Raw genomic sequence first — 25,771 nt, forward strand, 5'->3', positions numbered from 1 at the left:
TTAATCAATAATGTATAACACTGAGATTAACAGAAGAGATATGGTCTATGTGGGAAATGATTGTATAGAAAGATAGTAGGGATATTCAAGAATCTTGCTCTGGGTTTTTTTTGTGAATCGTGTATTTATTTTATTATTATCAAAGAATTAATGATTTAATTGGTACAAATACAGACACGAATGAAGAAAAAGAGACCCAAACATGGACCAGTGATGATGACTGGTGGCATATGTGTCATGGATGATGAAAATAAGTGAGATCTATCACGAAACGTAATTAGTCCAGACCCTCTTTTGGAAATGATCTCATAGACAGATGTCAGAAATATACAAAGATTGTGTTTTTATTTAGGATTCATAGATTTAGATTTATTATTATCATTGAATCAATGATAGAACCATTAAAGAAAAATAGATAAAGTGAGGCATTGTCCACTTATGAACATATGTGGCGAGACAAGATATATTATTAATAAAAATTGAAAACACTGATGTCCATTAAGAAATAAATGGATCAAGAATGTTACTTGTTTGGCTAAGGATCATGTAGACATGGATAATTAAGAGTCAGTTTTATTATTCTGGATTACTTTCAAGTTTGAGGTTGTTTCCTTTGTTAATAGAAAAAATACACACATATAATGAAAAATTAATAAATACTTTAAAACCTGAGGAAATGAAATGTAGAAAGGAAAGATCAATGTGGATAAGGTCTTAATTTTTTTTGTCAACTGCTGTGCTCTGTACTCCTCAGAATGGACACACTTGAGGTGATTTAAGCATCTTCTGTGATCATGAGCTCTATGTTTGCTTCTATGCATCAGGAGCATGGAGACCAATGTGAGTAATAGTCAAAGTTCTTGTGTTGATTTGGGTGGTTTGCTTAAGAGTATTCACTGTATGATTAGTGTGAATTAATGAATTAATAAACAATTTAGAAATGAACGAAGAGAAAGTATGCCGATTCTGGACCAATGATGATAACTGGTGGCGTGTGAGACATGGATGATGAATAAAATGTGTCTGAAACTCTGAGGTCCAACAAAAAGAAATCTAGTGCATTCTCTCTGTTGGAAAGGATCATATAGACAGAAGTCAGGAATATTCAAGGATCTTGTTTTTGGTTTTTGTGTTCATTTATGTATTTTCATTCTATTATAATTGGAGCAATGAAATAAATAATCAATAAACAAATATATAAATAAATAAAGATGAATGGGGTAAAGTGTTTTCCAACTATAAAAATATGTGATGAGGCAAGGAATACTATTAATACATTTGCAAACAGTGAAGTTCAAAGAGAAATAAATGGTACGTGACTGTTAAATCTTTGGCTAAGGATGATATAGGTAATAGTAAGTAATAATCAGTGTTTATTTTCTGGGTCAGGGACAAGTTCTAAGTTGTTCATTTCCTTAAGAGAAAATGAAATGAATATGCTCCAAATTAATGCTTGCCTAAATCACTGAAAAATGAAATGCAGAAGCAAGGATTAATGGAGATTAGTGCTCAATATTTTATTATCTGCTCTGCTGTGTACTCCTCAGAATGGACCACTCGAGCTGATTTAAGCATCTTCCATGGCCAGGAGCTCTATGGTTGCATGTGTGTGTTAGGGGCATGGAGAACAATGTGAGTAATAGTCAAGGTTCTTGTTTTGGATTGAGTGTTTTTTTAAAAAAAATAATTACTGTCTTATTAAAAAATATTAAATATAATCAAAGAAGCCCGAACATGCCAATGTCAAAAGTAATTGATATGAAACAATATGATCATTAATCCATATATGAAACACTGAGATCAGTTAATAAGTGTTTGGTCTCAGTGGAATTGATTGTGTAGATGGATGTTGCCGACATTCAAGGATCTTATTTGTGATTTATGTTTATTTCTACATTAGTGAATCAATCAATAAACAAATGTAGATGACAATAGAGAGAAGGAGTCAATCCTGGACCAATGATGACGACTGGTGGCGTATGAGTCCTGTACGGTGAATACTACGTGTCTGGAACTCTGAGGTCCAGCACAAAACAAATCCATTCCACGTGGTTGAAATGGTCCTTTACAGATGTCGGGCTATACAAGGGTCTTGTTTTTGGTCTTTGTTTTCATTCATTTTTATTCTATAAATATAGTTGGATCAGTGAATATATCAATAAGCATATTACAAATAAATAAATATGTTGGGGTAAAGCATTGTCCAATAGTAAAAATACATGGTGAGGTAAGAAATACTATTAATATACATTGCAAAAACTGAAGATGAATGAAAATAAATGGTACAAGTATGTGGTCCTTTTTGCTAAGTAAGATAAAGACAATAATGAATAACAGTTCATATTCTCGATCAGTGGCAATATTAATATTGCTCAGTCACTTAAGAGAAAATAACATAGACATGATCACAACTTGCTAATTACCTACATGACTGACTAAATAAAGGTGGAATTATGGACCAATGGCGATAATGTCTCAACCTTTTTTCTGTTCTGCTCTGCTTTGTACTTCACAGAATGGCTGTATTCCAGCTAATTTAAACATCTTCCTTGGTCAGGAGCTCTATTGTTGAATGTCTGTTTTAGAAGTAGGGAGACTAATGTGAGAAGTAGTCAGTGTTCTTCTTGGTTTGACTGTTTTTTTTCAAAAAGGTTTTCACTATGTTATTAAAAAATATTAAATATAATCAAAGAAAGTGAGACATGCCAATGTTAAATATCAGATTAATATGAAGCATTATGTTAACTAATCCATATAGGAAACAGTAGGCTAAGTTAATGGAAGGAATTGGTCTCATTTGGTGGAAATGATTGTATAAATAGATATTAGAGATATTCAAGAATCTTATTCTTGTTTTTTTAGTGATTCATGTGAATTTCTTTATTAATGAATTAATCAATAAACAAATGTAGATGATAATAGAGAAAGAAGGCCAATCCTGGACCAACAATGGTGGCTGGTGGCATATGAGTCATATATGATGAATATGTGTCTGTAACTCTGAGGTCCAACACAAATGGAATCTGGTCCATTCTCCTTTTAAGAAGGGAACCTATGGACAGATGTCAGGAATATACAAGGATCTTGTTCTTTGTCTTTGAGTGCATGAAGTTTTAAAATATTATTATAAAAGAATCAATGGCAGAATAAAAAAAGAAATTTATAAATTAATAAAGATGAAGAGAGGAAGCTTTGTTCATTACTAAAGTATGTAGTAAGGAAAATGAATATCGATATAAATTGGAATGGAAAAAAAAACAAACAAACAAAAAAAGGGGGAAGATTGGCAACAGATGTTAGCTCAGGGTGAATCTTTCCCTGCAGGAAACAAAACAAAAAAACGATGTTCATAAAAAAATACTTCAAATTGTTTTAGAATTCTGAAAGATGAATGAGGCAAGCTTCTGTTACATGGAAATACAAATTAATAAAAGGCACAGTCCTCGAAAAAAAAAAATTGGAATGGATAAAATAAGGGCCAAGTGTACTATATATTGGATGAAGGGTGATATAGACGGTGCCAGGTCAGTTATTGCTCTCTCAGGTATTAGTTTGAATTTATTTTATTGAGAAAAATAAATAAATATTACTATATATTAGTAAATTCCCAAATGACTATGCAAATGAATGGTGGAAAATATAAAACAGTGGAGAAAATGTCTCAATCTTCTATCGTATTGTTTTCACTTTTCAGAATGAATGCGCTGAGCTGATTTCAGCATCTGCTGAGATTAAGATTATGTTACCTTTGTGTTAGAAAAGAGTCCAAGGTGAATAATAGTCAAAGATCTTACCTTGGTTTGAGTGATTTATTTAAGAGCACCCATGGTATTATTAAAAAGTAATAAATGTAATAAAAATGTTAACCACAGCCCACTGACAAATATGATATGAAATATTATGTTGATTAGTTGATAATGTGCAACACTGAGGTTGATTAATGAAAAGAGATATAATCTCTGTGGTACATGATTCTATAGACAGAAGTTAGGTTTATTCAAGGGTCTTTTTCTTGTGATTTTTATGAGTCATATTTATTTTGATTATTAATGAATTAATGATTTGATCGTTACAAATGTGGAAACAAGTGAAGAAAAAAGGCCCAAAAGTGGACCAGTGATGCCCACTGGTGGGTAGGAGTCAAATATGGTGAAGACTACGTGTCTGTGACTCTGAGTCCACATGAAACAAAGTCTAGTCTACCTCTGTTGTAAATGACCCCAAGGGTCGACCTTAAGAATATACGAAGATCATATTCTTATTTTGGGGTCATAGATTTAGATTTATTTTTATCAATGAATCAGTAATCGAACCATTAAAAATATAAAAAACAGGTAAAGAGGTTGAAGCATTGTCCAGCTAGGAACATATGTGGTGAGGCCAGAAATATTATCAATAAAATTGAAAACATTCACGCTCATTAAGCAATAAATGGAAGAAGCGTTTTGCCATTTCGCCTAAGAATCGTATGGACAGTGATAAGTCAGGGTCAATACTATTGTTCTGTGTCAGTCTCAAGTGTAAGGTTTTCTTTTGTTAAGAGAAAAAATACTACATTATGAAAAATTAATGAATGCCTAAATGAGTAAATGAAATGCGGAAAATAGGGATCAATGGAGATAAGGTCTGAAATTTTTTATCATCTGCTCTGCTCTGTACTCCTTAGAATGGATGCACTGGAGCTGATTTGAGGATTCTTCCCGGGTCACAAGATCTCTGGTTGCATTCATGTGTTAGGAGACCATGTGACTAATAATCAAAGTTTTGGTATTAGTTTCAATATTTTGTTTAAGGGATTCACTGTATTGTTGAACACTGTGAAATATAATCAATAAATCCAAATGGCCCATTGAGAAATAAGGGATTTATATGAAGCATTATATTGATTAATGCATATAATAAAAATTGAGAATACTTATTGAAAGAGAGATTGACTTGAGAATAATTCTAGATATATTAGGAATTTCTAGGCTCTTCATGGGTTTCTGTGAATAATCATTTCTAAAATTATAATTACTGAATTATTAATTGATCAAGAATTAATGTAGAAATGAATGAAGAAAAAGAGAAACAGTATTGGATCAATGACGACTACTGGTGGCTTATGAGTCATATACGATGAATACATGTCTGGATCTCTGCGGTCTAATGAAAGGGAATCGAGTCTATTGTCCCTGTTTGAAGTCATCCTATAGACAGAGATCAGGAATATACGAAGATCCTGGTTTTGGTCATTATGTCCATGCATTTTCTTCCTATTTTTATAATTGGATCAATGAAATAATCAATATACAAATGTGTAAATAAATAAAAATGAAGAATGTGAAGCCTTGTCCAATTATAAAAATATGTGGTTAGGCAAAAATTACTATAATATAGTAATATGTTAATATATATTGAAGAGACCGATATGCTTTAGGAAAGAAATGGTATAAGGGTGTTACCTCTTTGGCTAACGGTGATCTACACAGTGTTAAGTAATAGTCAATGGTCATATTCTGTGTCAGGGGCAAGATCGAAATTGTTTGTTTACTTAATAGAAAATAAAATATACATTGCCCAAATCACAACTTACCTAAATGACTGACTAAATGAAAGGTGGAATGCAGGGACCAATGAACATAATGTCTCAATCTTTTTTATCATCTGTTCTGTTTTGTGCTCCTTGGAAGGGTTGCATTCCAGCTGATCTGAGCATCCCACCAGGATCACGAGCTCTGTGTCTGCCTCTATGCATTAAGATCATGGAGAGCAATGTGAGCAAGTTTTTGTCTCGGTTTTGTGGTTTTTTAAAAGGTTTACACTGCATTGTAAAAAAGTGTGAAATATAATTAATGATTGCCAATCTTGGCCAAATAATTAAAATGAGGTTAATATGAAGTGTTATGTTAATTAATCTATATGGGAAACATTGAGGTCAATTAATGAATGATATATATCGTCAGTGGGAAGTAATTCATGGAATTACTTCAAGGCTCTTGTTTTGAATTTTTGTCATCCCTACGTATTTATTTTATTATTATTAGAGAATTGATGAATTAATCAATAAAAACATGTAGACATGAGTGAAGATAATGAGGGCCAAACCTAGATCAAAGATGACAACTGGTGGCATCTGAGTCTTGGTTGATGAATACTGCAGGTCTGGGATGCTGAGCTCCAACACAAAAGAATCTAGTCCTTTCCCCCATTTGAAGCGATCGTATAGAGAGATGTCAGGCATTTATGGGGATCGTGTTCTTGGTCTTTGTGTACCTGATCATTGAAAAATATTGTTATGGCCAGGTTAATAAACAAATATATAACTGAATAAAACAGAAAATGGTGAAGCATTGTTCATTGCTAAAATAAATAATAAAGTAATATTAATATAAATTGGCATGGAAAATAAAAGATTCAAGTATATATGTCTTTGAGTAAGAATGATGTGGATGGTGATAAGTAATAGTTACTGACTGAGTCAGTTTCCTTTCTTTCTTTCTTTCTTTCTTTCTTTCTTTCTTTCTTTCTTTCTTTCTTTCTTTCTTTTTTAAATTTTTGTTCACTGCAGTAACATCGGTTTATAACATTGTATAAATTTCAGGTGTACATCATTATACTTCTATTTCTACATAGATTACATCATGTTCACCACTCAGATACCAATTACAACCCATCACCACACACATGTGCCAAATTATCCCTTTCGCCCTCCTCCCTCCTCCCTTCCCCTCTGGTAACCACCAATCCAATCTCTGTCTCTATGTGTTTGTTTATTGTTGTTATTATCTACTACTTAATGAAGGAAATCATATGGTATTTGACCTTCTCCCTCTGACTTATTTCACTTTACATAATACCCTCAGTGTCCATCCATGTTGTCACAAATGGCTGGATTTCATCGTTTCTTATGGCTGAGTAGTATTCCATTGTGTATATATACCACATCTTCTTTATCCATTCGTTCCTTGATGGGCACTTGGGTTGCTTCCAAGTCTTGGCTATTGTGAATAACGCTGCAATGAACACACAGGTGCATGTATCTTTACGCATTGGTGTTTTCAAGTTCTTTGGATAAATACCCAGCAGTGGAATAGCTGGATCATATGGTAGTTCCATCCTTGATTTTTTGAGGAATCTCCGTACTGTTTTCCATAGTGGCTGCACCAGTTTGCACTCCCACCAGCAGTGTATGAGAGTTCCCTTCTCTCCACATCCTCTCCAACACATGTTGTTTCCTGTCTTGTTAATTATAGCCATTCTGACGGGCGAGAGGTGATATCTCATTGTAGTTTTGATTTGCCTTTCCCTGATAGTTAATGATTTTGAACATCTTTTCATGTGTCTGTTGGCCATCTGTATATCTTCTTTGGAGAAATGTCTGTTCAGGTCTTTGGCCCATTTTTTAATTGGGTTGTTAGTTTTTTTGTCGTTGAGATGCATGAGTTCTTTATATATTTTGGAGATTAAGCCCTTATCAGATGTATGGTTTGCAAATATCTTCTCCCAATTGTTAGGTTGTCTTTTCGTCTTGTTGATGGTTTCCTTTGCTGTGCAGAAGCTTTTTAGTTTGATGTAGTCCCATTTGTTTATTTTTTCTATTGTTTCTCTTGCCTGGTCAGACATGGTGCTTGAAAATATGTTGCTAAGACCGATGTCGAAGAGCGTACTGCCTATGTTTTCTTCTAGAAGTTTCACAGTTTCAGGTCTTACATTTAAGTCTTTAACCCATTTTGAGTTAATTTTTGTGTATGGTGTAAGGTAAGGGTCTACTTTCATTTTTTTGCACGTGGCTATCCAGTTTTCCCAACACCATTTGTTGAAGAGACTTTCTTTTCTCCATTGTATGTTCTTGGCTCCTTTGTCAAAGATTAGCTGTCCATAGATGTGTGGGTTTATTTCTGGGCTTTCAATTCTATTCCATTGATCTGTGTGTCTGTTTTTGTGCCAGTACCATGCTGTTTTGGTTACTATAGCTTTGTAGTATATTTTGAAATCAGGGAGTGTGATACCTCCAGCTTTGTTCTTTTTTCTCAGGATTCCTTTAGCTATTCGGAGTCTTTTGTTGTTCCATATAAATTTTAGGATTCTTTGTTCTATTTCTGTGAAAAATGTTGTTGGAACTTTGATAGGGATTGCATTGAATCTATAGATTGCTTTAGGAAGGATGGACATCTTAACTATGTTAATTCTTCCAATCCAAGAGCATGGAATATCTTTCCATTTCTTTGTGTCTTCTTCAATTTCTTTCAGCAATGTTGTATAGTTTTCGGTGTACCGATCTTTCACCTCTTAGGTTAAGTTTATTCCTAGGTATTTTATTCTTTTTGTTGCATTTGTAAATGGGATTGTATTCTTAATTTCTCTTTCTGCTACTTCATTGTTAGTGTATAGAAATGCAACTCATTTTTGTATGTTGATTTTGTATCCTGCAACTTTACCATATTCGTTTATTACTTCTAAAAGTTTTTTGGTGGATTCTTTAGGGTTTTCTGTATATAAAATCATGTCATCTGCAAATAGTGACAGTTTCACTTCTTCCTTTCCAATTTGGATCCCTTTTATTTCTTTTTCTTGCCTGATTGCTCTGGCTAGGACTTCCAGTACTATGTTAAATAGGAGTAGTAACAGTGGGCATCCTTGTCTGGTTCCTGTTCTTAAGGGGCTAGGTTTCAGTTTTCCACCATTGAGGATGATATTAGCTGTGGGTTTGTCATATATCGTGACTGAGTCAGTTTTAGCTTTGACATTTGGTCTATTAAGGGAAAAAGAAATAAATATTACCATAAATTAATAAATGCAAAAATTACTATGCAAATCAATAGTAGAATATATATATCAATGGAGAGGATATCTCAATATTTTTATCACCTCGTCTGCTTGTTACTCTTCAGAATTGACACTTGAGCTGATTTCAGCTTCTGCTGTCATCCAGATTGTCACATTCCCTCTGGGTATGGAAAGAGACTAAGGTGAACGGTCGTCAAAGTTGTTGTCTTGGAATGGGACATTTGTTTAAGGGTACTCATGGTATTATTAAAAAGTATTACATTAATTATAAAGTTAACCATGGCCCAATGATAAATGATAAGAAACATTACATTGATTAATAGATAATGTGCAAGATTGAGGTTGATTAATGGAAGAGACATAGTCTATTTGGGAAATGATTCTACAAGCCGATGTTAGGGATATTCAAGGATCTTATTCTTGAGTTTTTGTGAACTGTGTATTTTTATTATTACTAATGAGTTAATGATTTAATTGGTATAAATGTAGAAATGAACAAAGCAAAGAGACTCAATCATGGACCATTGATGAAGACTGGTGATGTAGGAGTCACGGATGATGAAAATATGTGTCAGAAACTTTGAGGTCCAATACAGAACGTGATTTTGTCTATTCCCTCTGTAGAAATTGTTTCTATAGAGAGATGTCAGAAATATAAAAAGATCATATTCTTGTATTGATTTCATAGACATAGATTTGTTACTATTAATAGATCAATGATTAAACCATTAATCAAATATAAATAAACATTTAAGGAAGGTAGGGTGAAGCATTGTCTAAGTATGAACATATGTGGCGAGGCAAAAGATATTGTTAATCAAAATTGAAAACAATAGTGCCCACTAAGTAATAAATGGATCAAATGGTCACCTCTTTGACCAAGGTTATATAGACATGCATAAGTCAGAGTCAGTTTAATTGTTCTGCTTCAGACTAAAGATTGAATTTTTCCTTTTAATAAGATAAAAAAATATATATAATATAGCAAAATAGTAAATACCTAAATACTGAGTAAGTGATATGCAGAAAGCAAGGATAAATGCAGATTGTGTCTCAATTGTTTACTCATCTGCTCTGTTCTGTACTCTTCAGAATGAAGGCACTAGAGATGATTTAGTATCTTCCATGGACATGAGCTCTGTGGTTGCCTCTACATAATAGGAGGATGGAGATTAATGTGAGTAATAGTTGAAGTTCTTTTTTTAGTTTCAGTGTTAAATATGGGATATATGAAACATATTGATTAATGCACATATGAAAAATTGAGGATATTAGTGAGAGATATATTGATGTGAGAATAATTCTATGTCCAGATTTGGGATATAAAGACTCTTCTTGTTTTTTTTTTTTAATTGTACTACTTAAAAATTATTCGTGAATTTTGATTTAATCAACAAACAGACAAATATGTAGAAAAAGAGGGACAATATTGGATCAATGATGACCACTGGTGGCGTATGAGTCGTATACGATGAATACGTGTCTGGAACTCTGAGGTCCAACAGAAAATTAATCTAGTCCATGCACGTTGTTTGAAGGCATGCAACAGACAGATGTCAGGAATAAACGAGGGGCTTATTTTTGGTCTTTGTGTTCACGCATTTCCATTCTATTATTATAATGGGATAAATGTGAGAACCTATAAATAAATATATAAATAAATAAAGATGAATGGAGTAAAGCATGGTCCAATTATAAAAATATGTAGTGAGGCAAGAAGTACTATTAATATATTATGAAAACGCTGAAGTTCAATTAGAAACAAATGGTACATGACTTGTTATTTCTTATGGTGAAGATGATGTAGACAGTATAAGTCATAGAGCATTCATATTCTTGCTCAATGGCAAGATCAAAGCTGTTTGTTTTCTTAACAGACTAAATGTATATACCAGTTTAATGATTGCCTAAATAACTATGTGAATGTTGCAGCGGAGATCAATGGAGAGAATGGCTCAACCATTTTTATCATCTGCTTTGCTTTGTACTCCTCAGAATGGACACACTGGACCTGACTTAAGGACTCTTCCTTGATCTCCAGCTGTAGGGTTGCATCTCTGTTTCAGGAGCCTGGAGACCAGTGTGAGCATAATCAAATTTCTTGTCTTGGTGTGGGTGGTTTGTCTAAGGATATTCACTGTATTAATAATATGTTTGAAATATTAACAAGGCCGTCTTTATTCTATTGATAAATAAGAGATTAATATGAAGCATTATATTGATTAATGCATATATGAAAAACTGATAATAAATATAACAAAGATATAAAGATGTGAGAATGGTTCTAGAGACAGATTAGAGATCAAGGCCTTGTTGGGTTTTGTGAATCAGAGAGTTTTAAAATTTTAATTAGTGAATTAATGAACTAATCAATAAACAATATAGAAATGAATGAAGAGAAAGTGGTCTTTCTGGATCAATGATGATAACTGCCGGCGTATGAGTCATAGGTGATGAATAATATGTGTCTGGAACTCTGAGGTCCAACACAAAAGAAATACAGTCTTTCTCTTCATGCATTTCTTTCTATTATTATAATTGAACCAATGAAAGAATCAATAAACAAACATTGGATCAATGGAAAGAAAGTCTCAATCTTTTTATCACCTTTTCTGTTTGGTGCTTTTCAGAATAGAAGCTCCAAGCTTTCAGCCTCTATTGTGATCAAGGTGTCATCTTCCTTTGTTATAGGAAAGAGACCAAGGTGAGTCATGGTTAAAGTTCTTGTCTTGGTTTGGGTCCTTTGTTTAAGAGTTTTCATGGTTTTATTAAAAGTAATAAACATAGTCAAAAAGTTAACTATGGCCCAATGATAAATATAATATGAAACAGTATGTTGATTAATTGATAATATGTAACTTTGATATTTATAAATGAAAGAGATATCTATTTTGGCAATGATTCTATAGAGAGAAGTTAGGGATATTCAAGTATGTTGTTTGGTTTTTGTTAATCATGTATTTATTTTATCATCATCAAGGAAGTAATTATTTAATTGATACAAATATATAAATGAATGAAGTAAAATTGGGCCTCTAACGAACCAATTATGATCACTGGTGATGGATGAGTCATGGATTGTGAATAGTATGTGACTGGAACCTTGAGGTCCAACACAACACATACTCTATTTTCTCTGTTTATTTGATTCTATGGATATATGTTAGGAATGTATACAGATCTATTCTTATTTTGGATTAATAGATTTGTATTTATTATTATTAATAGAATTATGATAGAACCATTAAAGATATATAAATAATAGATTAAGAAGCAAAGGTGAATTCTTGTCTAACTATGAACATATATGGTGAGGCAAGAAATACAAAAAATAACAAAAAATTACAAACACTGATGCCCATTAAGAAATAAATGGATCAAGGGTGTCGCCTCTTTGGCCAAGGATCGTATAGACGTTAATAAATGAGTCAATTTTATTGTTCTGGGTCAGTCTCAAGTTTGAGGTTGTTCTTTTTGTTAAGAGAACAAAATCTACATTATGAAAAATTTATAAATTCCTAAATGACTGAGTAAATGAAATGTAGAAAGGAAGAATCAGTGGAGATAAAAGTTTTTCTTTTGTCGTCGATTGTGCTTTGTACTTCCCAAAATGGACACATTCGAGTGATGAAGCCTTATCCCATGGCGACGAGCTATGTGATTGCATCTCTGTGCCAGAAGCTCAGACAGTGCTTGTCTCAGTTTCAGTGATATTTTTTCAGTGTATTCAATGTATTATTCGAAAGTTCCATATAGAATCACAGAAGGCTGACTGTAGCTCAGTGATAAATATTGAATTTTATGAATCATTATAATGATTAATGCATAAATGAAAAACAGCCTAATTTAAAAAAAGAGATATATTAAAGTAAGAATTATTCTATATACTGCTTAGGGATATCATGACTCTTCTTGGGTTTCTGTGAATAATAGGGTTTTAAAATTATTACTAGTGAATTACTGAATTAATCAATAAACACTGTGGAAAAGAAAAGGAGGGAGAATACTGGATCGATGATGACTACTGGTGGCGTATGAGTCGTATACGATGAATACGTGTCTGGAACTCTGAGGTCCAACATAAAATTAATCTAGTCCATGCACGTTGTTGGCAAGGATCCTGTAGACAGATGTCAGGAATATACTTAGATCTTGTTTTTGGTCTTGGTGTTCATGCATTTTCACCTATTATTATAATTGGATAAGTGAGAGAATGTATAAATAAACGTATAAATGAAAAATGTGAAGCATTGTCCAATTATAAAAATATGTGATGAGGCAAGAAATAGTATTAATATATTATGAAAACCATGAAGTTCAATTAGAAACAAATAGTATATGATTGTTGCCTATATGGTTAAGGATGATGTAGACAGGATAAGTTCTAGAAAATGCTCATAGTTTGTGTCAGTGGTAAAATTGAACTTCATTTTTGTAACAGAAAAAAGTAGATACACCATATTAATGATTCCTTAAATGACTGACCACATGAGAGGTGAAAAGCAAGGATCAATGGGGAGAATGTCTCAGTCGTTTTTATCATCTTCTTTGCCTTGTACTCCTCAGAACAGACGCGCTGGACCTTAAGGATTCTTGCTTGATCACGAGCCCTAAGGTTGCATCTCTGTTTTAGGAGCCTAGAGACCAGTGTGAGTAATCATCAGAGTTCTTGTCCCAGTTTGGATCGTTTGTCCAAGGGTTTTCATTGTATTAAGAAAAAGTATGAAATATACTTAAAGACAGCCAAATGTGTCCTAGTGACAAATGTGGCATTAATAAGAAACATTATATTGATTAATGTGCATAGGAAAAACTGATAATAAATATGACAGAGATATAATGATGTGAGAATGGTTCCAGATGCATGTTAGAGCTATCAAGGCTTTTTTGAGTTTTTGTGAATCATAGAGTTTTAAAATTATAGTTGGTGAATTAATGAATTAATCAATAAACAATATAGAAATGAATGAAGAGAAGGTGGTCTTTCTGGATCAATGATGATAACTGCCAGCGCATGATCATGGATGATGAATAATATGTGTCTGGAACTCTGAGGTCCAATACAAATTCATGCCTTTCATTCTTTGTTATAATTGGATCAATGAAACATCAATGAGGAAATATATAAAAAATAAAGCTGAATCGTTGAAGCATTGTCCCACTTTCAAAATATGTGGGGAAGCCAGAAATACTATAAGTATAATTTGAAAACTCTGAAGTCCAAAGAGAAATAAGTGGGACATGACTGTAACCTCTTTGGCTGAGGGTGATATAGACAGAATCAATTATAGACAGTGTTTATGTTCTGGGTGAATGGGAAGTTCGAAGTAGTTTGTTTTCATAAAAGAGAGTGAAATAAATATTCTCCAATAATGATCGCCTAAATGATTGACTTAATGAAAGATGTAAAACAAGGATGGAGAGAATATTTCAACCTTTTTATCACTTTTTCTGCTTGTTACTCTTCAGAATGGATACTCGAGCTGATTTCACCTTCTGCCCTGATCAAGATTGTTGTGTTGCCTCTGCGTTAAGAGAGAGACCATGGTGAATAGTAATCAGAGATTTTGTCTTGGTTTGGTCATTTGTTTAAAGATATTCACAGTATTATTAAAAAATTAAGGCCTCGTGGCTTAGCGGTTAAGTGTGCATGCTCCGCTACTGGCAGCCTGGGTTCTGATCCTGGGCGCGCACCGACGCACCGCTTCTCTGGACATGCTGAGGCCGCGTCCCACATACAGCAACTGGAAGGATGTGCAGCTATGACATACAACTATCTACTGGGGCTCTGGGGGAAAAAAGGAGGAGGATTGGCAATAGATGTTAGCTCAGAGCCGATCTTCCTCAGCAAAAAGAGGAGGATTAGCATGGATGTTAGCTCAGGGCTGATCTTCCTCACACACACACACACAAAATAAATAAAAAAATTAAAAAAATTAATAAATATAGTCAAAAAGCAAATTATTGCCCAATGATAAATATGATATGAAACATGTTGATTAATTGATAGTACGTAACATTGAGATTGATTAATGAGAGAGAGATAATCTATGTTGGCAATTATTGTATAGATAGAAATTGAGGATATTCAAGTTGTTGGTTCTTCAGTTTTTGTTAATCATGTATTTATTTTATTATCGATGAATTAATGATTTAATCGATACACATGTAGAAACGAGTGAAGAAAAAGTGAGCCTCTAATGGACCAATGATAATGACTAGTGGTGGATGAGTTACAAATGATGAATAATATGTGTCTGGAACTCTGAGGTCCAAATCTGTACATAATCTATTTTCTCTGTTTATTTGATCCTGTGGACAGATGTTAGGAATGGAGAGATGTTAGGAAAGATCATGTTTTTACTTTGAGTTCATAGATTTAGTTTAAGTATTATAAATGGGTTAATGATAGAACCATTAAAGATATATAAATAACAGATAAATATAAAAACATAAAGCATTGTCCAACTGTCAACATATGTGGTGAGGCAAGAAATATTAATAAAAATTGCAAACACTGATGCCCATTAAGAAATAAATGGATTAGAGTGTCACCTCTTTGGCCAAGGATCATATAGACGTGAATAGTTAAGAGTCAGTTTTATTGTTCTGAGTGAGTCTCAAGTTTGAGGTTGTTCTTTCTGTTAAACAAAAAAAACTACATTAAGAAAATTTATAAATTCCTAAGTGACTGAGTAGATGAAATGTAGAAAGGAAGAATAATGGTGATAAAAGTTTTGTTTTCTTTTTTATCATCAGTTGTGCTTTGTACTTCCCCACATGGACACATCTGAGTTGATGAAGCCTTATCTCATGATGGCGAGCTGTGTGATTGCATCTCTGTGCCAGAAGCTCAGGGACCAATGTGAGTAACAAAGTCATTGTCTCCATTTCAGTGATTTTTTTTTTTCAGCCTATTCAGTGTATTATTCAAAATTTCCATGTAGAATCACAGAAGGCTGACTGTAGCTTAGTGATAAATATTGAATTTTATGAAATGTTATATTGATTAAATGCATACATGAAAAACAGCCTAATTTAAAAAAAGAGATATATTGATGTGAGAATGATTCTATTTACAGCTTAAGGATATCATGACTCTTCTTGAGTTTTTGTGAATAATACAGTTTTAAAATTATTATTAGTGAGTTAATGAATTAGTCAGTAAACAATGTAGAAATGAATGGAGAAAAAGAGGGACCATATTTTGGATCAATGATGACCACTGGTGGCGTATGAGTCATATACGATGAATACGTGTCTGGAACTCTGAGGTCCAACAGAAATGGAATCTGGTCAATTGTCCTGTTTGAGGTGGTTCTAGTGACAGAGGTCGGGAATATACAAGGATCTTGTTTTTGATCTTACTGTTCATGCATTTTCTTTCTATTTTTGTAATTGGATCAATAAAATAATCAATAAACACACATACAAATGAAGATGAAGGCAGTGAAAAATTGTCCAATTATAAAAATATGTGGTTAGGCAGGAATAGTGTTAATGGATATTTAAAACACTGACATATATAAGGGAATATATAGTACAAGGGTGTTATTCTTTGAGTGAAGACAATATCATTACTGAGTATTAGTGAATGTTCATGTTCTCGGTCAGTGGGTAGATCGATATTGTTCATTTACTTATGAGAAAATAAAATATACATTATTCCAATTCACTGATTAATAATTAACTGACTAAACGAAAGGTGAAGTACAAGGACCAATGAATGTAGCGTCTCAATCTTTGTTTATCGTTTGCTCTGCTCTACTCCTCAGAATGGATGCAGAAGCTGGCTTGAGCATCTTTCTTGGTCAGGAGCTCTATGGTTACATCTGTATAATAGGAGGACGGAGATTAATGTGAGTAACATTTAAAGTTATTTTCTTGGTCAAGTGTTGTTTTTTTAAGGTAATTCATTGCATTATTAAAAAGTACAAAATATAACTAAAGGAGGTAATGTATCTCAGTGATAGATATGGGATATATGAACCATTATATTCATTAATCTATCTGTGGAAGACTGGAGATAATTAATCAAAGAGATACATTGATGTTTGAATAATCTATGTACAGATTAGGGACACAAAACCTCTTAAGTTTTTGTAAATAATAGCATTTAAAATTATTAGTGAATTAATGATTTAATCAATGAACAATTAAAATGAGTCTAGAAAAAGAGGGACAATATTGGATCGATGATGACTACTGGTGGCGTATGAGTCGTATACGATGAATACGTGTCTGGAACTCTGAGGTCCAACAGAAAAGAGATCTAGTCCATTCCCATTGTTTGCAGGGATCCTGCAGACAGATGTCAGGAACATACAAGGATCTTATTTTTGGTCTTAGCATTCACACATTTGCATTCTATTATAATAATTGAATAAATTAGAGATTCTATAAATAAATACATAAATAAATGAAGAAGAATGGAGTGAAACATTGTCTAATTATAAAAATATGTGATGAGGCAAAAAAGACTATTAATATATTATGAAAATCCTACAGTTCAATTAGAAACAAATGGTACATAACTGTTACCTGTATGGCTAAAGGTGACATAGACAGTATAAATCACAGACAGTGTCCAGATTCTGGGTCAGGGACAAAATTAAAGTTGTTCATTTTCTTAAGAGGAAAAAATATTTACACCAAATTAATGATTGCCTAAATGACTGACTACATGAGAGGAGAAAAGCAAGGATCAATAGAAAGAATGACTCAACCTTTTTTATCATCTTCTCTGCTTTGTACTTCTCAGAACGGACATACTGGACCTGATTTAAGGATCTTTCTTGATCGTGAGCCCTAGGGTTGCATCTCTTTTTTAGGAGCCTAGAGGTCTGTGTGAGTAATCATCAAAGTTCTTGTCTTGGTTTGGGTGGTTTGTCTAAGGGTTTTCATTGTATTAATAAAAAGTTTGAAATATACTCAAAGACAGCAAGTTGTGTCCTAGTGACAAATAAGGGATCACTAGAAGCATTATATTGATTAGTGCATATATGAAAAAATAATAATAAATATAACAGAGATATAATGATGTAAGAATGGGTCTAGATATGTATTAGAGCTATCAAGGCCCTTTTGAGTTTTTGTGAGTCATAGTTTTAAAATTATAATTAGTGAATTAATGAGTTAATCTAAATGATATAGAAATGAATGAAGAGAAAATAATCTTTCTGGATCAATGATGATAACTGCCAGTACATGAGTCACCGATGATGAATAATATGTGTCTGGAACTCTGAGGTCCAATACAGAAGAAATGTGGTCTTTCTCTTCATGCATTTTCATTCTTTGTTATAATTGGATCAATGAAATATCAATGAGGAAATATATATATAAAAAAGCTGAATTGTAGAAGCATTGTCCAATTTTAAAAACATGGAATACTTTTAATATATTAATATAATTTCAAATAGTATAAATATATACTATTAATATAATTTGAAAATACTGAAGTCCAAAGAGAAGTAAATGGTACATGATTGTAACCTCTTTGGCTGAGGATGATATAGACAGGATAAATTGTAGACAATGTTTATGTTCTGAGTCAGTGAAAGTTTGAAGTAGTTCATTTTCTTAAGAGAAAATGAAATATACTCCAAATAAAGATCGCCTAAATGAAAGGTGTAAAGCAAGGGCCAATGGAGGAATGTCTTACTTTTTATCATCTGCTCTGCTGTACTCTGCAGAAGCAATGCACTCAAGCTGATAGTACTATTCTTCCAATGTCATGAACTCTCTGGATGCATCTATGTGGTGGGAGCATGCGGACCAATGTGAGTAATGGTCAAAGTTCTTGTGTGAGTTTGAGTGGTTTGTCTAAGGCTATTCACTGTATTATTCAAAAGCATTAAATACAATCAAAGAAGGCAAAATATGCTGATGTTAAATATCAGATTGATATGAAGCATTATGTTGTCTAATCCACGAATGTAACCCTTAGGTCAGTTAATGAAAGAGATTTAGTCTCTGTGTAATATTATAGACAGAGATGTTAGGAATGTTGAGGGATCATATTCTTATTTTTTAAAACAGTGCGTTATTTCTTTACTAATAAATTAATCAATAAATATTTATGAGAATTGGAAGAAAGAAAGAGGGCCAGTCATGGACCAATGATGACGATTGGTGGTACATGAGTCGTATACAATGAATACTACGTGTCTGAAACTCTGAGGTATGATAAAAAATAATCTAGTCCATTTCTTGCATGTACAGGGATCCTATATATAGATGTCAATAAGATATAAGGATTTTGTTCTTGGTCTTTGTGTTCATGAGTTTTAATAATTAATTTGTAAAAGTGCTAATGGTAGAATAAACATATGTATAAATGAATAAAGGTGGAGGCATTAACCATTGTTCTTTTGTTAATACTTAGTAAGGTAAAAGAGTGTTAATATCATCAAAATGGATATAAAAGGACCAAGTGTATTATATCTTTGGCTAAGGTTGATAGAGACAATGAAAGCAGTGAGTTGTTGCCTGATTCAATTGCAAGTTTAAACTTTATTTTTTAGTTAGAAATGAATAGATTCTCATAAATTAATAAATACCTAAATGACTATGTATATGAATGGTGGAAAGTATGGATCAATGGGGAGAAAGTCTTAACCTTTTTATCACCTTATCTGCTTGGTATTCCTCAAAACAGATGCTCGAGCTGATTTCATCTTCTATTGTGGTCAAGACTGTCATGTTCCCTTTGTGTTAGGAAAGAGACCAAGGTGAGTAATGGTCAAAAATTTTGTTTTAGTTTGGGTCAATAAGCGTGTTCAAGGTATTATTAAAAAGTAATAAATATAATAAAAAAGTTAACTATGGCCCAACAATAAATATGATGTGAAACATTATGTTATTAATTTAATATGTAACTTTGAAATTGATTAATGAAAGACCTATAATGTATGTCGGCAATGATTCTGTAGTAGAAGCTAGGGATATTCAAGCATTTTATTCTTCAGTTTTGTGAATCTTTTGTTTATTTTATTATTTTCAATGAATTAATGATTTAATCAATAGAAGTGTAGAAACAAATGAAGAAAAAGTGGGCCTCTAATGGACCAATGATGAAGAATGATGGTGGATAAGTCATGGACGATGAATAATATTTGTCTGGATATCTGAGGTCCATCACAATAGATAGATTATTCCTTCTGCTGTATTTGATCTTGTAGACCCATGTAAGGAACATAAAAGGTTATGTACTTATTTTGAGTTCATAGATTTAGATTTGTCATTGTTAATGGATCAATGGTAGACTATCAAAGAAATATAAATAATAGGTAAAGAAAAAAGAATGAAGCATATATGGGGAGGCAAGAAATATTAACAAATTTGAAATAGAATTTTAGAAATAAGTGGATCCGAGGTGTACCTCCTTGGCTAAGAATCACATAGACATCAATAAGTAAGAGTCAATCTATTTGTTCTGGGTCAGTCTCAAGTTAGGGGTTGTTCCTTTGATTAAGAGAAAAAAATATTTACATTATGAAAAATTTATAAATACCTAAATGAGTGAGTAAATGAAATATGGAAATCAAGAATCAATGGAGATAAGGTCTTAACTTTTTTTAATCATTGGCTGTGCTTTGTGCTTCTCAGAGTAGACACAATGAAGCTGATTAAGCATTATTCCATGGTGTGGAGTTCTATGATTGCGTCTTTGGTTTAGGAGCACAGAGACCAATGTGAGTACTAGTTACATTTCTTGTTCTGATTTCGGGGGTTTTTTTTGTTTAGGGTATTCAGTGGATTTTTAAAAAGTGCCATTCAGAGTCAAAGGTGGCTAACTGTAGCCCAGTTATAACTATTGAGTTAATATGAAACATTATGTTGATCACTCTATACATGAAATTTAAGATAATTAATAGAAAGATACATTGATGTGAGAATGATTCTATATACAGATGAGGGATACCATGACTCTTTTTGGATTTTTGTGAAACATAGGGCTTTAAAATTATTATTAGTGAATTAGTGAATTAGTCAATAAACAATGTTAAAATAAATGAAGAAAAAGAGGGACAATATTGGATCGATGATGACTACTGGTGGCCTATGAGTCGTATACGATGAATACGTGTCTGGAACTCTGAGGTCCAACAGAAAAGAAATCTAGTCCATTCCCATTGTTGGCAGGGATCCTATGGACAGATGTCAGGAATATACAAGGGTCTTGTTTTTGGTCGTAGCATTCATGCATTTTCATCCTATTTTTATAATTGTATAAACGAATCTATAAATACATATATAAATAAATAAAGATGAATAAAGCCTTGACCAATTATAAAAATATGTGGTGAGGCAAGAAAAATACTATTGATATATATGAAAACCCTGAATTCAATTATAAATAAATGGTACATGACTGTTACCTTATGGACAAGGATGATGTAGACAGTAAATTCATAGAAAATATTCAGATTCTGGGTCAGTTGCAAGATTAATGTTCTTTTACTTAAGGGAAAAAAATATATACGCCCAATTAATGGTTGCCCAAACTGCTGACTAAATGAAAGCTGGAAAGCAAGGATCAATGGAGAGAATGTCTCAACTATTTTTATCATCTGCTCTGCCCTATACTCCTCAGAATGGACACAGTGGACCTGATTTAAGGATTCTTTCTTTATCATGAGCCCCAGGGTTGCATCTCTGTTCTAGGAGCCTGGAGACCAGTGTGAGTAATCATCAAAGTTCTCATCTTGGTTTGAGTAGTTTGTTTAAGAGTATTCACTGTATTAATAAAAAGTATGAAACTGAATCCAAGAAAGCCAACTGTGTCCTAGTAACAAATGTGGGATTAATTGGAAACATTGTATTGATTAAAGCATTTAAGAAAACTGAGGACAATGACAAAGATATAATGACGTGGGACTGATTCTTGGTAGATATTAGAGATATCAAAGTTTTGTTGAGCTTTTTTGTATCATAGAGTTTTAAAATTGTAGTTAGTGAGTTAATGAATTAATCAATAAACAATACAGAAATGAATGAAGAGAAGGTGGTCTTTCTGGATCAATGATGATAACTGCCAGCGCATGATCATAGATGATGAATAATATGTGTCTGGAACTCTGAGGTCCAATACAGAAGAAATGTGGTCTTTCTCTTCATGCATTTTCATTCTTTGTTATAATTGGATCAATGAAATATCAATGAGGAAATACATAAAAAGTAAAGCTGAATTGTTGAAGTGTTGTCTAATTTTCAAAATATGTAGGGAAGCCAAAAATACTATGAATATAATTTGAAAACTCTGAAGTTCAAAGAGAAGTAAATGGTACATGACTGTAACTTCTTTGGCTAAGGATGATATAGGCAGGATAAATTGTAGACAATGTTTATGTTCTGGGTCAGTGGGAAGTTTGAAGTAGTTCATTTTCTTTTTTTTTTTTTTTGTGAGGAAGATCAGCCCTGAGCTAACATCCATGCCAATCCTCCTCTTTTTGCTGAGGAAGACTGGCCCTGGGCTAACATCCATGCCCATCTTCCTCTACTTTACATGGGATGCCGCCACAGCATGGCCTGACAAGCAGTGCCTCGGTGCGCGCCCGGGATCCGAACCTAGGCTGCCAGCAGCAGAGCGCGCGTGCTTAACCGCTATTGCATGGGGCCGACCCCCTGAAGTAGTTCATTTTCTTAAGACAAAATGAAATATCCTCCAAATAAGACTTGCCTAAAGGAAAGATGTGAAGCAAGTATCAATGGAGGAACGTCTCATTTTTTATCACTTGCTCTGTACTCCTCAGAATGGATGCACTGGAGCTGATTGTAACATTCTTCCAACATCACCAACTCTCTGAATGCATCTATGTTGTAGGAGCGTGGAGAGCACGGTGAGTAATGGTCAAAGTTCTTGTGTGAGTTTGAGTGGTTTGTTTAAGGCTATTCACTGTATTATTCAAAAGTATTAAATAGGATCAAAAAAGGCAAAATATGCCAATGTTAAATATCAGATTGATATAAGCATTGTGTTGACTAATCCACAAATGTAACACTGAGGTCAGCTAATGAAAGAGGTTTAGTCTCTGTGTAATATTGTAGAGATAACATGTCAGGAATGTTGAAGGAGTGTATTCTTATTTTTTTAATTTATATGTATTTCTTTAGCAATAAATTAATCAATAAACAAATGTTTATGAGAGTGAAAAGAAAGAGGGCCGATCATGGATCAGTGATGATGACTGGTGATGTATTAGTCACGTGCAACAAGTACTACATGTCTGGAACTCTGAGGCCCAACACAAGAGTTATCTAGTCCATTCCCCATGTGTCAGGAATATGCGTAGATTTTTTTCTTGGTCTTTGTGTTCATGAATTTTAATAATATTTATAAAGTATCAATGGTGGAATAAATAAGAAATGTATAAATGAATAAAGGTGAAGATGATGAAGCATATTCTTTGGTTAATGTGTAGTTAGGTAAAAGAATATTAAGATGCATTAGAATGGATAGTAAATGGACCAAGTGTGTTATGTCTTTCACTGAGGTTGATATAGACAACGGAATGTCAGTCAATTATTGCCTGAGTCAGTTGCAGGTTAGAAGTTTATTTTATTAAAATAAAAATAAATAAATATGATAATAAATTAATAAATGCCTAAATGATTATGCAAATGAATGGTGGAAACTATGAATCAATGGAGAGAACGTCTTAATGTTTTTATCTACTTCTCTGCTTGGTATTCTTCAGAACAGATCATCAGGTTGATTTCATCTTCTGCTGTGGTAAGATTGTTATGTTGGCTTCATGTTTTAATAGTCAAAGTGATTAATAGTCAAAGGTCTTGTCTTGCTTTGGGTCATTTGGTTAAAGGTATTCATGATATTATTAAAAAATATTAAATATAATCAAAAAGTTAACTATTGCCCAATAGCAAATATGATATGAAACATTATGTTGATTAATTGATAATATATAACTTTGAGATCGATTAATGAAAGACATATAACCTATATTGGCAATGATTCTATAGATAGAAGTTAGGGATGTTCAAGTATCTTGTTTTTCAGGTTTTGTGAATCATATATTTATTTTTTTATTGTCAATGAATTAATGAATTAATCAATACAAATGTAGAAATGAATGAAGAGAAAGTAGGCTTCTATTGGGCCAGTGATGACAACTGGTGGTGTGGGATGATGACTAATACGTGTCTGGAATTCTTGAGGTCCAACACAATACCTGGTGTATTCTCTCTGTTATATTTGGTACCATAGACAAATGTTAGGAATATACAAAGATCATGTTCTCATTTTGGGTTCACAGATTTATATTTATTATTATTAATTGATATATAGAACTCTAAAGAAATATGAATGACAGATCAAGGAAAAATGTGAAGCATTGTGCAACTGTGAACATATGTGGTGAGGCAAGAAATATTATTAATAAAAATTGAAAACATTGAAGGTCATTAAGAAATAAACTGATCTAGGGTGTTATCTGTTTGGCTAAGGATCATATAGATACGGATAATTGAGTAAATTTTATTGTTCTGGGTCATTCTCACATTTGAGGTTGTTTCTTTTGTTAAGAGCAAATAATATCTACATTACAAAAAAATTTTAAATACCTAAGTTACTCAGTGAATAAGGTGGAAATGAAAGACCCATGGGTATAAGTTCTTAATTTTTTTATCCTCAACTCTGCTTTGTACTTCTCGGAATGGACACATCTGAGCTGATTGGAGCAGCTTTCCATGGCGGCGAGCTGTATGATAGCGTCTCCATGTTAGAAGCAGAGACAGTGTGAGTAATAGTCAAAGTTCTAGTCTAGGTTTCAGTGATTTTTTTTCAAGGTATTCAGTGTATTTCTAAAAAGTGCCATGTAGAATTGAAGAAGGCTAACTGTAGCCCATTGAAAAATATTGAATTAATATGAAACATTATATTGATTAATGCATAAGTGAAATTTAGGGTTATTAATGAAGGAAGGATATTGATGTGAGAATGATTCTAGACATATATTAGGGATATCAATGCCTTCTTCAGGTTTTGTGAATCACAGCGTTTTAAAATTATAGTTAGTGAATTAATTAATTAGCAATAAGCAATGTAGAAATAAATGAAGAAGAAGAGGGACAATATTGGATCGATGATGACGACTGGTGGCGTATGAGTCGTATACGATGAATACGTGTCTGGAACTCTGAGGTCCAACAGAAAAGACATCTAGTCCCTTCCCGTTGTTTGCAGGGATCCTATAGACGGATGTCAGGAACATACAAGGATCTTGTTTTTGGTTTTTATGTTCATGCATTTTTTTCTATTTTTATAATTGGATCAATGAAATAATAAACAAATATACAAATAAATAAACATGAAGGGAGTGAATATTGTCCAATTATAAAAATATTGGGTTAGACAATAAATACTATTGATTTTATTATAGATGAATTGTGGCTATAGAGAAATGTCAGGATCAATACAAATCGCTACAAAAATATAATTTTTGTATTGATTTCATATATGTAGATATGTTATTAATGGAATAATGATAGAAATACTAAACAAATATGAATAAAAATTAAAGAGGCATAGGGTGAAGCATTGCTCAACTATGAATGTATGTGGTGAGGCAAAAGATATTATTAATGAAATTGAAAACACTGATGCCTATTAAGAAATAAATAGATAAAGGTATCACCTGTTTGCTTAAGAATCATATAGACATTGATCAGTAAGAATCAACTGCATTGTTCTGGGTTAGTCTCAAGACTGAGTTTTTCATTATGTTAGGTTAAATATATATATATATAGATAAAAGAATAAATATCTAAATACTGAGTTGATGAAATGTGGAAAGCAAGGATCAATGGTGATTAGGTTTCAATTTTTTTGTCATCTCTTCTGCTCTACTCCTCAGAATGGACCCACTTGAGGTGAATTAAGCATCTTCCATGGTCACGAGCTCTGTGGTTGCATCTATGTTGTAGGAGCGTGGAGACCACTGTGAGTAATGTCAATGTTTTAGCTTGAGTGGTTTTTTTA

At 32.9% G+C, this 25,771-nt stretch overlaps 1 long non-coding RNA gene, 22 other non-coding genes and 2 pseudogenes across 45 annotated transcripts in view; all 25 read left to right on the top strand.

Annotated features, from left to right (window-relative positions):
- The window catches only part of LOC131421103 (uncharacterized), a 91,039-nt gene that overhangs the window by 21,211 nt on the left and 44,057 nt on the right, over window positions 1-25,771 (top strand). For 14 of the 23 annotated variants that reach the window (XR_009223755.1, XR_009223756.1, XR_009223759.1 and 11 more), the window contains 17 exons: window positions 755-840; window positions 1,548-1,632; window positions 2,516-2,611; window positions 9,862-9,946; window positions 10,765-10,851; window positions 11,400-11,473; window positions 14,239-14,316; window positions 15,529-15,634; window positions 16,545-16,628; window positions 17,531-17,616; window positions 18,465-18,551; window positions 19,430-19,502; window positions 20,380-20,465; window positions 21,368-21,454; window positions 22,527-22,613; window positions 23,472-24,529; window positions 25,647-25,732. This is a non-coding gene — a long non-coding RNA (uncharacterized LOC131421103). Of the gene's footprint in view, window positions 1-754; window positions 841-1,547; window positions 1,633-2,515; window positions 2,612-9,861; window positions 9,947-10,701; window positions 10,852-11,399; window positions 11,474-14,238; window positions 14,317-15,528; window positions 15,635-16,544; window positions 16,629-17,530; window positions 17,617-18,464; window positions 18,552-19,429; window positions 19,503-20,379; window positions 20,466-21,367; window positions 21,455-22,526; window positions 22,614-23,471; window positions 24,530-25,646; window positions 25,733-25,771 lie in introns of all 23 variants that reach the window. The other 9 variants (XR_009223753.1, XR_009223752.1, XR_009223760.1 and 6 more) reach the window with 9 other exon arrangements.
- Window positions 204-265, top strand: LOC131421330 (small nucleolar RNA SNORD113/SNORD114 family; annotated as a pseudogene).
- LOC131421346 (small nucleolar RNA SNORD113/SNORD114 family) lies at window positions 968-1,042 on the top strand. The gene has a single exon (XR_009223819.1). It is a non-coding gene; the product is annotated as a small nucleolar RNA SNORD113/SNORD114 family (small nucleolar RNA).
- On the top strand, window positions 1,953-2,027 carry LOC131421357 (small nucleolar RNA SNORD113/SNORD114 family). The gene has a single exon (XR_009223829.1). It is a non-coding gene; the product is annotated as a small nucleolar RNA SNORD113/SNORD114 family (small nucleolar RNA).
- Window positions 2,940-3,011, top strand: LOC131421377 (small nucleolar RNA SNORD113/SNORD114 family). Its single transcript, XR_009223848.1, has one exon. It is a non-coding gene; the product is annotated as a small nucleolar RNA SNORD113/SNORD114 family (small nucleolar RNA).
- LOC131421319 (small nucleolar RNA SNORD113/SNORD114 family) lies at window positions 4,110-4,182 on the top strand. Its single transcript, XR_009223799.1, has one exon. It is a non-coding gene; the product is annotated as a small nucleolar RNA SNORD113/SNORD114 family (small nucleolar RNA).
- LOC131421378 (small nucleolar RNA SNORD113/SNORD114 family) lies at window positions 5,078-5,149 on the top strand. Its single transcript, XR_009223849.1, has one exon. It is a non-coding gene; the product is annotated as a small nucleolar RNA SNORD113/SNORD114 family (small nucleolar RNA).
- On the top strand, window positions 6,089-6,163 carry LOC131421393 (small nucleolar RNA SNORD113/SNORD114 family). The gene has a single exon (XR_009223863.1). It is a non-coding gene; the product is annotated as a small nucleolar RNA SNORD113/SNORD114 family (small nucleolar RNA).
- On the top strand, window positions 9,287-9,360 carry LOC131421389 (small nucleolar RNA SNORD113/SNORD114 family). The gene has a single exon (XR_009223859.1). It is a non-coding gene; the product is annotated as a small nucleolar RNA SNORD113/SNORD114 family (small nucleolar RNA).
- LOC131421349 (small nucleolar RNA SNORD113/SNORD114 family) lies at window positions 10,200-10,271 on the top strand. The gene has a single exon (XR_009223822.1). It is a non-coding gene; the product is annotated as a small nucleolar RNA SNORD113/SNORD114 family (small nucleolar RNA).
- LOC131421370 (small nucleolar RNA SNORD113/SNORD114 family) lies at window positions 11,182-11,256 on the top strand. The gene has a single exon (XR_009223841.1). It is a non-coding gene; the product is annotated as a small nucleolar RNA SNORD113/SNORD114 family (small nucleolar RNA).
- Window positions 11,809-11,883, top strand: LOC131421322 (small nucleolar RNA SNORD113/SNORD114 family). Its single transcript, XR_009223800.1, has one exon. It is a non-coding gene; the product is annotated as a small nucleolar RNA SNORD113/SNORD114 family (small nucleolar RNA).
- LOC131421355 (small nucleolar RNA SNORD113/SNORD114 family) lies at window positions 12,777-12,848 on the top strand. The gene has a single exon (XR_009223827.1). It is a non-coding gene; the product is annotated as a small nucleolar RNA SNORD113/SNORD114 family (small nucleolar RNA).
- LOC131421380 (small nucleolar RNA SNORD113/SNORD114 family) lies at window positions 13,757-13,830 on the top strand. Its single transcript, XR_009223851.1, has one exon. It is a non-coding gene; the product is annotated as a small nucleolar RNA SNORD113/SNORD114 family (small nucleolar RNA).
- LOC131421374 (small nucleolar RNA SNORD113/SNORD114 family) lies at window positions 14,971-15,045 on the top strand. Its single transcript, XR_009223845.1, has one exon. It is a non-coding gene; the product is annotated as a small nucleolar RNA SNORD113/SNORD114 family (small nucleolar RNA).
- On the top strand, window positions 15,978-16,049 carry LOC131421345 (small nucleolar RNA SNORD113/SNORD114 family). Its single transcript, XR_009223818.1, has one exon. It is a non-coding gene; the product is annotated as a small nucleolar RNA SNORD113/SNORD114 family (small nucleolar RNA).
- Window positions 16,958-17,029, top strand: LOC131421356 (small nucleolar RNA SNORD113/SNORD114 family). Its single transcript, XR_009223828.1, has one exon. It is a non-coding gene; the product is annotated as a small nucleolar RNA SNORD113/SNORD114 family (small nucleolar RNA).
- Window positions 17,950-18,024, top strand: LOC131421372 (small nucleolar RNA SNORD113/SNORD114 family). The gene has a single exon (XR_009223843.1). It is a non-coding gene; the product is annotated as a small nucleolar RNA SNORD113/SNORD114 family (small nucleolar RNA).
- LOC131421382 (small nucleolar RNA SNORD113/SNORD114 family) lies at window positions 18,884-18,958 on the top strand. Its single transcript, XR_009223853.1, has one exon. It is a non-coding gene; the product is annotated as a small nucleolar RNA SNORD113/SNORD114 family (small nucleolar RNA).
- On the top strand, window positions 19,835-19,909 carry LOC131421386 (small nucleolar RNA SNORD113/SNORD114 family). The gene has a single exon (XR_009223856.1). It is a non-coding gene; the product is annotated as a small nucleolar RNA SNORD113/SNORD114 family (small nucleolar RNA).
- Window positions 20,809-20,880, top strand: LOC131421363 (small nucleolar RNA SNORD113/SNORD114 family). The gene has a single exon (XR_009223835.1). It is a non-coding gene; the product is annotated as a small nucleolar RNA SNORD113/SNORD114 family (small nucleolar RNA).
- LOC131421379 (small nucleolar RNA SNORD113/SNORD114 family) lies at window positions 21,789-21,862 on the top strand. Its single transcript, XR_009223850.1, has one exon. It is a non-coding gene; the product is annotated as a small nucleolar RNA SNORD113/SNORD114 family (small nucleolar RNA).
- On the top strand, window positions 22,945-23,019 carry LOC131421329 (small nucleolar RNA SNORD113/SNORD114 family). Its single transcript, XR_009223804.1, has one exon. It is a non-coding gene; the product is annotated as a small nucleolar RNA SNORD113/SNORD114 family (small nucleolar RNA).
- LOC131421327 (small nucleolar RNA SNORD113/SNORD114 family) lies at window positions 23,888-23,955 on the top strand (annotated as a pseudogene).
- LOC131421362 (small nucleolar RNA SNORD113/SNORD114 family) lies at window positions 24,869-24,940 on the top strand. The gene has a single exon (XR_009223834.1). It is a non-coding gene; the product is annotated as a small nucleolar RNA SNORD113/SNORD114 family (small nucleolar RNA).

The sequence above is a fragment of the Diceros bicornis genome, chromosome 24 (assembly GCF_020826845.1).
Source record: "Diceros bicornis minor isolate mBicDic1 chromosome 24, mDicBic1.mat.cur, whole genome shotgun sequence".
Lineage (NCBI taxonomy): Eukaryota > Metazoa > Chordata > Mammalia > Perissodactyla > Rhinocerotidae > Diceros > Diceros bicornis.